The following is a 12,190-nucleotide window of genomic DNA, read 5'->3' on the forward strand; positions in this document are numbered from 1 at the left end:
GCATTAGTGCTCTGAAATAAAGGACAAATTGGCAGCACGTCGCGCTCAGAGACAGCAATAAAGGGAAGCCAAGAACCTTCCAATTCTCTTTGGATATAAAGATTGAGGGTATGGCTCAAGTATTGAAATCAGAAAGGGAACTGATGTAATGAAAGCTGAGATGCTGCTTGTGCTCCACCTGATAAATAGCTGGGGTCAGGATTCTGGAGTCAGGTTGCTCTCTACATGGGGCTTAATGTTCAGCCTCCACTCCCTTGATTTTAAAGGCACAGAGCAAATGTCGCCAACGTACAGCCAATGCTCTATGCACTCATTCAAGGAGAAAATCAACATTTTCCAGTTTCGGCAGTGTTAATTGTGTTTAATCATATGCAGCTGGAGGGTGTTAATTCGGGTCTTACTTGAGTATAAGAATAAGGAGACACAGAAACTGGGTGTAGGTTCGAGTGAGGAGCTGCATGTTTGTAATCTTTACTTTGTAAATTAAATGCAAGAGTGAGTAATCCATCAATCCTTCAACAAGAAGCTTTCTGGAATATAACAGGCAGAAATAAAGCCTTGGGGAGAAGGAAAGAGGCAGCAAGCATAATCTATTGGGAACAAGGAACAACAGGCTCAAATCACTGCAAGCCAGCTAAACTGATTGCACATTTCTTGCTCCTGACCCTTTGAAACAGATACAATTTAACGGATCTGACAGCAATTACTAATATATTATCAAATTAAAGTAACAGTCAAAAGAACCAGTATTCCAGATCAGTGAGAGTTGGCCTTTATCTCCAGTGTTCTGCTTACTGTTTGTTAAAATGCTTTAAGGTGATTTTAAAAAGTCAATCTATCCCAGCAGTCCTTTCTTTAACATATTCAGTAGTAGAGTGAATGAGAGAGAAAGGGAACTTAATTGTGTCTCCATATATGAACAACAGGTCTGGGCAACGGGGCACAAATCAGCCTAAATGCTCACTACGCTATAAACAAAGCATTTAGCACAAAGGCAAAGACTAAAAAGATTATAAGGTGTGGCCGCAGCCATATGTGAAATCTAGTATTATGCAACACAGGCGAAAGTTGTATTATGGTATAAGAATAAAACCAGATCTCCTTTCAGGCAGAGTGTTCTCTGGGGTCAGGAGTGATGCAGCCACGCAGAGGGCCTGGAGAGAGTGAGCTAGTCATGTGTTGTCTTGGAGGTAGTCGGAGCCTGGGAACCAGCTTATATTATTTGCAAGTCATTTTATATAAATAGAAGACCAAATCAATCACTGTAATAAAGCTTGTTATTGTAAAAAAACAACTCGTGTGTGATTCCTAGGCAGAGTTATTGTCGCCGGACAAACAACCATTTGCTGCACAGTAACCACCAAGCTATGTACTAACATTGTTACTTATTTTAACTGATAAAAATGTGAATTGAATATTAAAACCTTTAAGCTCTGCCCAAAGCCATAAATATTCAAAAAAGACACATGCCTAAACATCACCATCTCAGATAATGAAGCCCTTGGGTGTTTCACTATGTTAAAGGTGCTATATAAACAAATGTTTTTGTTGTTATCTAACTGTACAATTGTGGACAAGCCACACAAGGAACCAGACCAGTTTCAGAATTCTGAAGAAAAAAATGGAATAAAAAATAAAGGAATTGCGATAAATGTTAGATTCTTACTCAGAATGGTGTTGTATGGCACTTCTTCTTCTTTTTTCTTTTGGGCCTCCTTATCTCGAGAGACAATGGATATGCGCCTGGAGGTGGTCAGTGGTTTGTGAAGCAGCGCCTGGAGTGGCTATAAAGGCCAATTCTGGAGTGACAGGCTCTTCCACAGGTGCTGCAGAGAAATTTGTTTGTTGGGGCTGTTGCACAGTTGGCACTGCCACTGTGCTAAATGGGTTAGATTCAGAACAGATCTAGCAGCTCAAAACTGGGCACCCATGAGGTGCTGTGGACAAACAACAAAGAAAATTACAGCACAGGAACAGGCCCTTCGGCCCTCCAAGCCTGCGCCGATCCAGATCCTCTATCTAAACCTGTCGCCTATTTTCTAAGGGTCTGTATCTCTTTACTTCCTGCCCATTCATGTATCTGTCTAGATACATCGTAAAAGACGCTATCGTGCCCGCGTCTACCACCTCCGCTGGCAACGCGTTCCAGGCACCCACCACCCTCTGCGTAAAGAACTTTCCACGCATATCCCCCCTAAACTTTTCCCCTTTCACTTTGAACTCGTGACCCCTAGTAATTGAATCCCCCACTCTGGGAAAAAGCTTCTTGCTATCAACCCTGTCTATACCTCTCAAGATTTTGTACGCCTCAATCAGGTCCCCCCTCAACCTCCGTCTTTCTAATGAAAATAATCCTAATCTACTCAACCTCTCTTCATAGCTAGCGCCCTCCATATCAGGCAACATTCTGGTGAACCTCCTCTGCACCCTCTCCAAAGCATCTACATCCTTTTGATAATGTGCCGACCAGAACTGCACGCAGTATTCCAAATGTGGCCGAACCAAAGTCCTATACAACTGTAACATGACCTGCCAACCCTTGTACTCAATACCCCGTCCGATGAAGGAAAGCATGCCGTATGCCTTCTTGACCACTCTATTGACCTGGTTTGCCACCTTCAGGGAACAATGGACCTGAACACCCAAATCTCTCTGTACATCAATTTTCCCCAGGACTTTTCCATTTACTGTATAGTTCACTCTTGAATTGGATCTTCCAAAATGCATCACCTCGCATTTGCCCTGATTGAACTCCATCTGCCATTTCTCTGCCCAACTCTCCAATCTATCTATATTCTGCTGTATTCTCTGACAGTCCCCTTCACTATCTGCTCCTCCACCAATCTTAGTGTTGTCTGCAAACTTGCTAATCAGACCACCTATACTTTCCTCCAAATCATTTATGTATATCACAAACAACAGTGGTCCCAGCACGGATACCTGTGGAACACCACTGGTTACACGTCTCCATTTTGAGTAACTCCCTTCCACTGCTACTCTCTGTCTCCTGTTGCCCAGCCAGTTCTTTATCCATCTAGCTAGTACACCTTGGACCCCATGCGACTTCACTTTCTCCATCAGCCTACCATGGGGAACCTTATCAAACGCCTTACTGAAGTCCATGTATATGACATCTACAGCCCTTCCCTCATCAATCAACTTTGTCACTTCCTCAAACAATTCTATTAAGTTGGTAAGACATGACCTTCCCTGCACAAAACCATGTTGCCTATCACTGATAAGCCCATTTTCTTCCAAATGGGAATAGATCCTATCCCTCAGTATCTTCTCGAGCAGCTTCCCTACCACTGACGTCAGGCTCACCGGTCCATAATTACCTGGATTATCCCTGCTACCCTTCTTAAACAAGGGGACAACATTAGCAATTCTCCAGTCCTCCAGGACGTCACCCGTGTTTAAGGATGTTGCAAAGATATCTGTTAAGGCCCCAGCTATTTCCTCTCTCGCTTCCCACAGTAACCTGGGATAGATCCCATCCGGACCTGGGGACTTGTCCACCTTGATGCCTTTTAGAATACCCAACACTTCCTCCCTCCTTATGCCGACTTGACAAACATCAACAGCAGCAGAATTATATTCAACCACAATCGGTAACCTCATGGCCCGGCATATCCGGGGATAATGAAGGAGGGGACGATGGCAATTTTGGTCAAGGAAATTATTACAGCTGTGAGGAGGGATGATATTTTGGAAGGTTCATCAAATAAGGCCATATGGATTGAGCTAAGGAACAAACAGGGGCAACCACACTGCTGGGAGTGTACTATAGACCCAAAACAGTCAGAGAAAGACAGAAGAGCAGGTATGTGGGCAAATCTCTGAGAAGTGCAAGAACAATGGGGCAGTAATAGTAGGGGATTTTAATTACCCCAATATTAAGTGCGAAAGGAATTGAGGGAGCAGAATTCTTCAGGTGCATTCAGGAGAACCTTTTTGCCCAGTATGTAGCAAGTCCAACAAGAGAGGGCGCAGTTTAAGACTTAGTTTTAGGAAATGAAGATGGGCAGGTGGAAGGAGTGGCAGTGAGAGAGCATTTTGGTGTTAGTCAGTTTGAACGTAATTATGGAAAAAGACAGAGATAGAATAGGAGTTAGTTCTCAATTGGGGAAAGGCCAATTTTACTAAACTGAGGAGTGGAAATAGCTACTTGAAGGTAAATCAGTGTCAGAGAGTGGGAGGCATTCAAAGGGGAGGTTCAAGGGGTTCAGAGTAAACATGTTCCCACAAAGAAAAAGGGTGAGACGGCCAAATCTAGAGCCCCATGGATGTCAAGGAGCCTACAGGGTACAATAAGGCAGAAATGGAAAGCTATGTCCGACATCGAGAACATAGAAACATAGAAAAATAGGAGCAGGAGTAGGCCATTCGGCCCTTCAAGCCTGCTCCGCCATTCAATACGATCATTGCAGATCATCCAAACTCAGTAAACGGTTATAAAAGCAAAATACTGCGGATGCTGGAAATCTGAAATAAAAACAAGAAATGCTGGAAATACTCAGCAGGTCTGGCAGCATCTGTGGAGAGAGAAGCAGAGTTAATGTTTCAGGTCAGTGACCCTTCTTCAGAACTAGCAAATATTAGAAATGTGAAATCTTTCACATTTCTAATATCTGCCAGTTCTGAAGAAGGGTCACTGACCTGAAACGTTAACTCTGCTTCTCTCTCCACAGATGCTGCCAGGCCTGCTGAGTATTTCCAGCATTTCTTGTTTTTATCTCAGTAACCTGATCCCATTTGCTCCCCATATCCCTCGATTCCTTTAGCCCTAAGAACTATATATAAACTCTTTCTTGAATATATTTAATGATATGGCCTCAACTGCTTTCTGTGGTAGAGAATTCCACAGGTTCACCACTCTCTGGGTGAAGAACTCTCTCCTCATCTCAGTCCTAAATGGCTTATCCCTTATCCTTAGACTGTGACCCCTGGTCCTGGACTCCCCCGCCATCGGGAACATCCTTCCTGCATCTAGTCTGTCCAGTCCTGTTAGAATTTTGTAGGTTTCTATGAGATCCCCTCTCATTCTTCTAAACTCTTGCGAATACAAGCCTAATCGACCCAATCTTTCTTCATTCGTCAGTACTGCCATCCCAGGAATCAGTCTGGTGAACCTTCACTGCACTCCCTCCATAGCAAGAACATCCTTCCCCAGATAAGGAGACCAAAACTGCACACAATACTCCAGATGTGGTGTCACCAAGGCCTTGTATAATTGCAGCAAGACATCCTTGCTCCTGTACTCAAATCCTCTCGCTATGAAGGTCAACATACTTGCCTGCTGCACCTTCATGCTTACTTTCAGCGACTGGTGCACAAGGACACCCAGGTCTCGCTGCACCTCCTCCTTTCCCAATCTATCGCCCTTCAGATAATAATCTGCCTTTTCGTTTTTGCCACCAAAGTGGATAACTCCACATTTATCGACATTATACTGCATCTGCCATGTATTTGCCCACTCACTCAACCTGTCCAAATCACACTGGAGCTTCTCTGCATCCTCCTCACAGATCAAACTCCCACCCAGCTTTGTGTCGTCTGTAAACTTGGATATATTACATTTAACTCCCTCATCTATATCATTAATGTATATATTGTGAATAGCTGGGGTCCAAGCACTGATCCCTGCGGTATCCCACTAGTCACTGCCTGCCACTCGGAAAAAGACCCGTTTATTCCTATTCTTTGTTTCCTGTCTCCAACCAGTTCTCTATCCATGTCAGAACCTTACCCCCAATCCCACTTGCTTTAATTTTGCACGCTAATCTCTTATGTGGCACCTTATTGAAAGCCTTCTGAAAGTCCAAATACACCACATCCACTGGTTCTCCCTTATCTATTCTACCAGTTACATCCTCAAAAAATTCCAGTAGATTGTCAAGCATGATTTACCTTTCCTAAATCCATGTTGACTTTGTCCGATCCTGTCACTGTTTTCTAAGTGCTCTGCTATTCCATCTTTCATAATGGATTCTAGCATTTTCCCCACTACTGATGTCAGGTTGATCGGTCTATGGTTCCCTGTTTTCTCTCTACTTTCTTTTTCAAATAGTGGGGTTACATTAGCTACCCTCCAATCAGTTGGAATTGTTCCAGAGTCTATAGAATTTTGAAAAATGACCAGCAATGCATCTACTATTTTTAGGGCACATCCCTAAGTACTCTGGGATGTTGATTATCAGGCCCCACGGATTTATCAGCTGTCATTCCCATCAATTTCCCTAACACCATTTCCCTACTAATACTGATTTCATACAGTTCCTCCTTCTCACTAGACCCTAAGTTCCCCAACATTTCTGGGAGATAATTTGTGTCCTCCTTTGTGAAGACAGAACCAAAGTCTGTATTTAATTAGTCTGCCATTTCTTTGTTCCCCATTATAAATTCCCCCGTTTCTGACTGTAAGGGACCCACATTTGTCTTCACTAATCTTTTTCTCTTCACATATCTTCAGAAGCTTTTAGTCAGTTTTTATGTTCTCTGCAAGCTTAATCTCATACTCTACTTTTCCCTTCTTAATCAATCTCTTTATCCTCCTTTGCTGAATTCTAAACTGCTCCCAATTCTCAGGTTTGCTGCTTCTTCTGGCCATTTTATATTTCTCCTCCTTCAATCTTATTCTATCCCTAATTTCTTTTGTAAGCCACGGTTGAGCCACCCTTCCTGTTTTATTTTTGCACCAGACAGGAATGAACAACTGTTGTAATTCATCCATGCGCTCTTTAAATGCTAGCCATTGCCTATCCACTGTCAACCCTTTATTTAACATTCCCCAATCTATCATAGCCAATTCGCGCCTCATACCTTCATAGGATAGTTTCCTTCATTTAGATTCAGGACCCTAGTCTCGGAATCAACTCTCTCACTCTCCAGCTTAATGAACAATTCTATCATGTTATGGTCACTCTTCCCCAAGGGACCCCGCACAACAAGACTGTTAACTAATCCTTTCTCTAGGGTGGCACAGTGGTTAGCACCGCAGCCTCACAGCTCCAGTGACCCGGGTTCAATTCTGGGTACTGCCTGTGTGGAGTTTGCAAGTTCTCCCTGTGTCTGCGTGGGTTTCCTCCGGGTGCTCCGGTTTCCTCCCACATGCCAAAGACTTGCAGGTTGATAGGTAAATTGGCCATTATAAATTGCCCCGAGTATAGGTAGGTGGTAGGGAATATACGGACAGGTGGGGATTGTGGTAGGAATATGGGATTAGTGTAGGATTAGTATAAATGGGTGGTTGATGGTCGGCACAGACTCGGTGGGCCGAAGGACCTGTTTCAGTGCTGTATCTCTAAACTAAACTACACAATACCCAGTCGACGATGGCCTGTTCTCCAGTTGGTTCCCCAACCTATTGGTCCAAAAAACCATCACATACGCACTCCAGGAATTCCTCCTCTACAATATTATTGCTAATTTGGTTTGCCCAATCTATATGTAGAGTAACGTCGCCATAATTGCAGTTGCACCCTTATTACATGTGTCCCTAAGTTGCTGTTTAATGCCATCCTCTATAAATCACACTGCTGTTTGGAGGTCTATATATAACACCCACCAACATTTTCTGCCCCTTGGTGCTTCTTAGCTCCACCCATACAGATTCCACATCAGGATTCTCTGAGCTAATATCCTTCCTCACTATTGTATTGGTTTCTCTTTTACAAACAACACTACTCCACCTCCTTTCCCTTTTTGCCTGTCCTTCCTAAATATTGAATACCCCTGGATGTTCAGTTCCCATCCTTGGTCACCCTGCAGCCATATCTCCGTAATCGCAACTATATCATAACTATATTATAACTATATCTACATTAGAACTCAATACTGCAGAAAGCCGAGAGCAGTATAGAAAGTAGAGGGGTGAAATCAAAAAGGAAATTAGGAAAGCAAAGAGAGGGCATGAAAGAATATTGGCAAGCAAAATCAAGGTGGACCCAAAGATGTTTGATCAATATATTAAGAGTAAGAGGATAACTCAGGAGACAGTAGGGCCCATAGAAGACCAAAAAGGTAACCTATGTGTAGGGGCAGAAGATGTTGGTATGATTTTTAATGAAAATTTTGTATCTACCTTCACAAAAGGGGGGAAGATGCAGATATTGTAGTTAAGGAGGAGGACTGTGAAGTACTGGATGTGATAAACATAGGGAGAGAGGAAGTATTCATGGGATTAGCATCCTTTAAAGTTGGTAAATCACTAGTGCTGGATGAAAGAGCTGTTAGAAGAAGCAAAACAGGAAATAGCAGAAGGTTTGTCCATCATTTTCCAATCCTCACTGAACACAGGTGTGATGCCGGAATATCTTAGAAGGTTCCTCAAATGAGGCCATATGGGTAGAACTTAAAAACAAAAAGGGGGCAATCACTTGGCTGGGAGTGTACTACAGACCTCCAAACAGTCAGGGAGAGATAGAGGAGCAGATATGTAGGCAAATCTCAGAGAGGTGTAAAAATAATATGCTAATAACAGTCGGGGATGTCAACCTCCCCAATATCAACTGGGATGGTCTTAGGGCAAAAGGCTTAAAAGGGGCAGAATTCTTACAATGCATACAGGAGAGCTTTTTGAGCTAGTACATAGAAAGTCCTACAAGAGAAGGGGCAGTACTGGACCTAATATTAGGGAATGAAGCCGGACAAGTGGTAGAAGTATCAGTGGGGGAGCATTTCGGGGATAGTGACCATAACACTGTAAGATTTAAGGTAGTTATGGAAAAGGACAAAGATGGACTGGAAATAAAGGTACTGAATTGGGGGAAGGCCGATTTCAATATGATAAAACAGAATCTGGCCAAAGTGGACTGGGAGCTGCGACTTGTAGGAAAGTCCACATCAGACCAGTGGGAGTCATTCAAAGAGGCAATAGTGAGAGTTCAGAGCCAACATGTACCTGTTAAGGTGAAGGGTAGGACCAACAAGTCCAGGGAACCCTAGATGTCAAAGGATATAGAGGATTGGATCAGGAAAAAAAAGGAGGCTTATGGCAGATTCAGAGCGCTGAAAACAACGGAGGCCCTAGAGGAGTATAGAAAGTGTAGGGGGGTACTTAAAAAAGTAATTGGGGAGTGAAGAGGGGACATGAAGAAACACTGGCAGGCAAAAAGATAACCAGGGAAAGAGTAGGGCCCATTAGGGACCAAAGGGGCATTGTGTGTGTGGAGCTGGAGAAAATAGGTGAGGTTTTAAATGATTACTTTTCATCTCTGTTCACTATGGAGAAGGACGGTGTAGGTGTAATGATCAGGGAGGGGGATTTTTTTTTAAATTTATTTATTTATTTTATTTTTATTTAGAGATACAGCACTGAAACAGGCCCTTCGGCCCACCGAGTCTGTGCTGACCAACAACCACCCATTTATACTAACCCTACAGTAATCCCATCACCTCCCTACACTAGGGGCAATTTCCAACGGCCAACTTACCTATCACCTGCAAGTCTTTGGATGTGGGAGAAAACCGGAGCACCCGGCGAAAACCCACGCAGACACAGGGAGAACTTGCAAACTCCGCACAGGCAGTACCCAGAATCGAACCCGGGTCCCTGGAGCTGTGAGGCTGCGGTGCTAACCACTGCACCACTATGCCACCTATATCGTGATATGTTGTGATAGACTTGAACATATTAGCATTGAAAGGGAGGAAGTATTAGCTGTTTTAGCGGGCTTAAAAGTGGATAAATCCCCAGGCCCAGATGAGATTTATCCCAGGTTGTTATGTGAGGCAAGGGAGGAGATAGCAGGGGCTCCAACACAAATTTTCAAATCCTCGCTGGCCACAGGAGAGGTGCCAGAGGATTGGAGGGCAGCGAATGTGGTACCATTTTTCAAGAAGGGTAGCAGGAATAAATCAGGTAAAACAGAATAAATAGGCCGGTGAGTCTAACATCAGTGGTTGGGAAAATATTGGAAAAAATTCTGAGGGACAGGATTAATCTCCACTTGGAGAGGCAGGGATTAATCAGGAATAGTCAGCATAGCTTTGTCAGGGGGAGATCGTGTCTAACTAACTTGATTGAATTTTTCGAGGAGGTGACTCGATGTGTCGATGAGGGTAAAGCAATTGATGTAGTCTACATGGACTTCAGTCAGGCTTTTGATAAGGTCCCACATGGGAGATTGGTTAAGAAGGTAAGAACCTATGGATCCAGGGCAATTTGGCAAATTGGATCCAAAATTGGTTTAGTGGCAGGAGGCAGAGGGTAATGGTCGAGGGTTGTTTTTGTGAGTGGAAGCCTGTGACCAGTGGTGTACCACAGGGATCGGTGCTGGGACCCTTGCTGTTTGTACTGTACGTTAATGGTTTAGACGTGAACGCAGGAGGTATGATCAGTAAGTTCGCAGACGACACGAAAATTGGGTGTGTCGTAAATAGTGAGGAGGAAAGCCTTAAATTACAGGACGATATAGATGGGCTGGTAAAATGGGCGGAGCAGTGGCAAATGGAATTTAATCCTGAGAAGTGTGAGGTGATGCATTTTAAGAGGATTAACAAGGGAAGGGAATATACAATGGATGGTAGGCCCGAGGAAGTACAGAGGGATCTTGCTGTACTTGTCCATAGATCACTGAAGGCAGCAGCACAGGTGGTTAGGAAGGCATATGGGATACTTGCCTTTATTAGCCGAGGCATAGAATATTAGAGCAGGGAGGTTATGATGGAGCTGTATAAAATGCTAGTTAGGCCACAGCTGGAGTACTGTGTACAGTTCTGGTCACCACACTATAGGAAGGATGTGATTGCACTGGAGAGGGTGCAGAGGTGATTCACCAGGATGTTGTCTGGGCTGGAGTATTTCAGCTATGAAGAGAGACTGAAAAGGCTGGGGTTGTTTTCCTTAGAACAGAGAAGGCTGAAGGGAGATATGATTGAGGTATACAAAATTATGAGGGGCATTGACAGGTTAGATAGGAAGAAACTTTTTCCCTTAGCGGAGGGGTCAATAACCAGGGGGCACAGATTTAAGGTTAAGGGGCAGGGGGTTTAGAGGGGATTTGAGGAAAAATTTTTTCACCCAGAGGGTGGTTGGAATTTGGAACACACTGCCTGAAGAGGTGGTAGAGGCAGGAACCATCACAACATTTAAGAAGTATTTAGATGAGCACTTGAAATGCCATAGCATATAAGGCTATGGGCCAAGTGCTGGAAAATGGGATTAGAATAGTTAGGTGCCTGATGGCCGGCACAGACATGATGGGCCGAAGGGCCTGTTTCTGTGCTGTATAACTCTATGACTATGACTCAATGATTGGAGTACTGCTAATGTTGTACCTCTGTTTAAAAAGGGAGTGAAGGATAGACTGAATAATTACAGGCCAGTCAGTCTAACCTCAGTAGTGGGCAAATTATTGGAATCAATTCTGAGAGACAGGATAAACTGTCACTGAGAAAGGCACAGATTACTCAAGGATAGTCAGCATGGATTTGTTAATGGAAGATCCTGTTTGACCAACTTGATCGAATTTTTTGAAGATGTAACAAGGAAGGGTTGTGCAGTTGATGTGGTCTACATAGATTTTAGCAAGGCTTTTGACAAGGTCCCACATGGCAGACTGGTTAAAAAAAACCCGTGGGATCCAGGGAAATGTAGCAAGGTGGATACAAACTTGGATCAGTAGCAGGAAACAAAGGGTAATTGTTGACGGGTGTTTCAGCGACTGGAGGGCTGTTTCCAGTGGCGTTCCGCAGGGCTCAGTACTGGGTCTCCTGCTTTTAGTGGTGTATATTAACGATTTGGACATAAATGTAAGGGGCATGATCAAGAAGTTTGCAGACAACACAAAGATTGGCCGTGTGGTAGATAGTGAGGAGGATAGCTGCAGGAAGATATTGATGGACTGGTCAGGTGGGCAGAAAAGTGGCAAATAGAATTCAACCCAGGGAAGTGTGAGGTGACACATTTGGGGAGGTCAAACAAGGCAAAGGAATACACGATTAATGGGAAAATACTGAGAAGTGTAGAGGAAGTGAGGGACCTTGGAGTGAGTGTCCACAGATCCCTGAAGGTAGGACAGGTTGATAACGTGGTTAAGAAGGCATATGGAATCCTTTCCTTTCTGAGAATATAAGAGCAGGGAGGTTATGCTGGAACTGTATATCTCATTGGTTAGGCCACAATTTGAGTACTGTGTGCAGTTCTGGTCACCTCATTACAGAAAGGATGTAATACCACCAGAGAGGG

The 12,190-nt window shown here is 43.8% G+C and overlaps 1 protein-coding gene across 4 annotated transcripts in view; it reads right to left on the reverse strand.

The window, feature by feature from the left end:
* LOC137379296 (coiled-coil domain-containing protein 102A-like) overlaps positions 1 to 12,190 on the reverse strand; it is a 647,611-nt gene that overhangs the window by 315,524 nt on the left and 319,897 nt on the right. The gene's annotated exons all lie outside the window — the stretch shown is intronic.

This window comes from Heterodontus francisci, chromosome 17, assembly GCF_036365525.1.
Source record: "Heterodontus francisci isolate sHetFra1 chromosome 17, sHetFra1.hap1, whole genome shotgun sequence".
Lineage (NCBI taxonomy): Eukaryota > Metazoa > Chordata > Chondrichthyes > Heterodontiformes > Heterodontidae > Heterodontus > Heterodontus francisci.